The sequence below is a fragment of the Chamaea fasciata genome, unplaced genomic scaffold (genome assembly GCF_029207755.1).
Source record: "Chamaea fasciata isolate MVZ Bird 193981 ecotype frontalis unplaced genomic scaffold, bChaFas1.0.hap1 SCAF_4, whole genome shotgun sequence".
NCBI lineage: Eukaryota > Metazoa > Chordata > Aves > Passeriformes > Sylviidae > Chamaea > Chamaea fasciata.
Genome location: NW_027094089.1, coordinates 44,234,009 through 44,238,358, shown reverse-complemented (window position 1 = coordinate 44,238,358; position 4,350 = coordinate 44,234,009).

Sequence of the window (4,350 nt, the reverse complement as noted above, 5' to 3'; positions counted from 1 at the left end):
ACGCACATTTTCCTTCCCTCACTAGGGAGGGAGTATCAGGCAGTCAAGTTCCTAACATCAGCATCTTAAGTAAGAAAAGCCTGGCAGTCAGTCCAAACTACTCTTTAGTCCGCCTAAAATCAAAGATACTGGTGTAAGAGCACACTGGAGAACCAAAGCAGTGCTTTCTCCCCACAAGTCACCCATTAATCACGTTTTGTAGGAAAAATTACTTCAACCAGGATACTTAGGAGCTGCGATGTAATAATGTGAATGACTAATATACTGTATTTCAGCTTTTATTAAAAAAAAAACAAGCAACAAACAAACAAACAAAAAAAACCCACCAAAAAAAACATGACATCACTTTTACATTTCAGAATATTTTCAAACAAGGCCTTTCTGTTAAAGCTTTAGGTATCTAAAAAGCGTGTACATGATTCACACCTGTATGAAGCTTTGCAAGTCACACCATAGTCACCAAACAGCTATATTGCATAAAGATCCACACAATGCCACACCATTTTTAGCTTAGTCTTTATTGTAAAGTGCTGTTTCATAGGGAGAAACTTGAAAAAATAATTATCTGGATAGCCAAGTACTGCTGAACTGTATTTCTGAAAATTGACACTTCCATGGTAGTGGAAAAAACATCACAGCATGCTGTCAGTGCCTCTTGATAGTGTGTTTTTTATTTAATAAGCTGGAGTAAGCACCAAAGAGTACTGTCTGGAATGCATACTAAGTATTCAAGTAACACCACAAAACCAATTTCTAAACTCAGAATGAGATAAAATACAAACAGATATATCAAAAGGCAGATAAGTGTTTAAAGTAGCATCAGTTTCTGTCCAATAGAGTAAGCAATTGCATAGCAGAACACATGTTAAATGAATTTGAAACTAGCAGAAAAAAACACCAGATGTTTAATTTCTTACTTCCTTAGTCTCAAATCAATAATCTTTTTTAAGATCAATGAGTCTGAGACATTGTCTTCATATCTGAAATGGAGTGTTCCATTTATGAATATTACTGTAAACTAACAAAAGGTCTGGTGATACCAATCCAGATGCTTATAAAAAATCTAAATGTGGAAATGTGGAGTGCTAACCATGACCAGTTTCTGAAACAGAAGAATCAAAAATGAAACATTTGTCTATGGAAGGAGATTTGGTCTGGAAGAGAAAGTTCAGCCCTACAACCTACAGCTTTAAGCCGATACTTGGTTTGGTAGATTAACTGACCATTGCCAGTTATACAAGGGGAGAAGTCACAGCTACTGAAGTGAGATTCCTTTGTCCTGGCTCTGTCTGATTGCTGCACTCTTATGCAAGATCATGACTCACCTACTCTACAGAGAATACTAATGTAAGAGTTTTCAGAGCTTGATTTGTGATTTAATAAATAATGGAGGGGGGTGTCACGATCCGCTCACACAAGCGGGGTTCGTGATGGCTCGTTTTAGGGATCTCAGAGCGCAAAAGACACAGCGGGGGACAAACTCAGTTTACTCAATCACAAATGCACCTTTATTTAGTGCCAACAAATGCGACAGTGGGGAGAGAAAAGAGAATAGTAAGACAGAAAAAGAGGGGAAGGGGATTATAGCTACCAACATGGAGGGTCGAGTCCTCGAGGCTTTTGAAGATACCTATAGACGTGAGTTTCTCCAGTGGGGTGATCACAAAGTCTGTGGTTAACTCAGGGGTCTTTATAGTCCTCTTCGAAGCAACAGGCAGTTGGCCAAAAAGGTGGGGGAAATCATTACAGTGTGTTTGTTTAGAGAACTCAGAACAAGTTGGTCGTCAGCAGGTACAGTGTCAACCAGTATGAGTCAGCAGGCACAGTCACTTCACTGTGACTTGCCCATTGTTTCTGCTCAGGTTCTGATGTTCCGATATGGGTGCTGGGTTTTTCCATTGAACACACCTGCAGGCAGCACTTGGCCAACATCCCATCTCAGCCAGGCCAGAACTCCTGTATTGAGATTTTAAAGTCCCTTTCAGGGGCTTCAGTCTCTGTCCTTGACGATGGTCGTAAGGCAGATAAGGGATCTTCGGACTATCTCTTACAGGGGGGAAAAGGTGGAAATAATAAAAAATCTTAACAGCAGAGAGATCTGCTGAGTCTCACTACAACTTAGTTTGCTAAGGCAAATATCGTTTTAGGACTACAAGAATAAGGAAAACACAAAACTTTTTCATCCTTCACAGCAACAGTGTCTTATGGACAGACTGTTCAGTCAGCCTCAGCAGGTAAGAAGAGAGCAATGGCTTCAATCCAGTAAGAGGCAAGATGAAAGAGAAGGAATGACAGAAATAAAAGGCTATAATGACAACCATCTAAAACAGAAGAAATTACTAGAAGGCTAACTAGTAAGAGACAGTTTGTCTTCTCTCCTGTAGAAGAAAATTCCAAAAGATACCCCATATTTCACACCTGCTGCTGAAACATCAAAGAGTTTCTCACACAACTCTCACTGAATCTGTGGGGTGCACTTCCACACAGCCTTTTCAAGACAGAAACGTTTGCAGGTGAGATCCAGACAAAAAATTGCCCTTTTTGGGCCATTTTAGCCCCAAAAAGGCTGTCATGCTCATGCTGGCATAGACAACTGTTTCTGACAGTTTTTCCAACAGTGGCCACAGTCAGAGGCTTAGGAGTGGAGACACTGGAAGAGGTGGACTCCAGGTCAGATCAGTAGAACACTTCAGACAGCAAAGCCCACAAAAGTTTTGCATTATGACTTTAATACACTTTACCTGCATTACGATTTTTTTCATTGTGTCCCATTTCACAGCTCTACAGCTGTATACATGTACTTAGTAAGTATACTTCACACACATTCATCAAGATGCAACACTATCCCCAAATTAGAAAGCATATCCCCAAATTAGAAAGCACCAAGTACTTATTAGAAACTTCCTTCACTTTAGATCCTTATTTTTCCACAAGTCAACAGTACACGCACCCTACTGGTTTTTATACATAGGTTTCTACAAAGAGAGCCAGTCCACCTGTATTCCCAGTAAGATCATGTAACAGATCCTCCTGGAAGATAGGTCAAAACTTATGGAAGACAAGAAGTGATCAGGGACAGCCAGATGAGTTCATCAAGGGCAAGCACTGCCTGACTCACCTAATGGTCTTCTGAGACCAAGTGACTGCACCAGTGGATAAGGGAAGAGCTAAGATGTACCTGGACTTCTGTAAGGCCTTTGATAAGATCTCCTACAACATTCTTACCTCTAAACTTGAAAGAAGGGTTTAAGTGGAAGGACTGCTCAGTAAATAAGGAATTGCCTGGATAGCTACACTCAAAGAATGACAGTCAACAGCTCAATGTCCAAGCAGAAACTAGTAATGAGCAGCATCCCTCAAGGGTCTGTACTGGCAACGGTGTTGATGTGGATCTCATGAGGTTCCCCAAGACCGAGCACAAGGTCTTGCACCTGGATCCAGGTAATCCCACTATCAATACAGACTGGGGGATGAAGAGCCACTCTGCAGGAAAGGACTTGGGCATCCTCGTGGATGAAAAATTGGCCATGAACCAGCAATGTGTGCTTGCAGCACAGAAAGCATCCTGAACTGCCCGGTGGCCATCAGAGAAAGGAAGATGATTCTCCCACTCTGCTCTACCAAGATCCCACCTGGAATACTGTGTTTGGCTCTGGGGTCTGCAGTAAAGAGTGGTTCCAGAGAATAGGCACAAAAATTGTCAGAGTGCTGGAACACCTCTCCTGTGAAGATGATGTGAGAGATAGAGTTGTTCAGCATGGAGAAGGCTCCAGAGAGACCTTATTATGGTCTTTTAATGTATAAAAAGGATTTAAGAGAAAGATGGAGAGACTTTTTACCAAGGCCTGGGGAGACAGCACAAAGGGCAATGGTTTTAAACTAAAAGATGGCAGATTTAGATTGGATATAAGGAAGAAATTTCTAATAATAAGGGTGGTGAGACACTGGAGAAGCTTTCCCAGAGGAGCTGTGGATGCCCCATCCCTAGAATTGTTCAAGGTCAGGCTGGATAAAGCTTTGCCCATGACAAAGGTGGTTGGAACTAGATGGTCTTCAAAGGTCCCTTCCAACTCAAGCTGTTCCCATGGTCCTATGATTTTGTGAAAAACTACTATGTCATACAGTTTTTAACATTAGAGGAACTGAAATTTGAAGGGAGACATCCTTTAAGGCAGAAATTAGGTCACAAAACTGAACCAGTGCATTTTTAACATCCTTACTAAGAAAAATCCAAGCTGCTACTAGATTAAAAAAAGTACCTATAAAAGCAAGTATGAAAAGAAATACCTGATTTTTTAAATTCACATAGGATTATTCATCTCAGCAATTCAGCAAAGAGTTTTTGCCTAA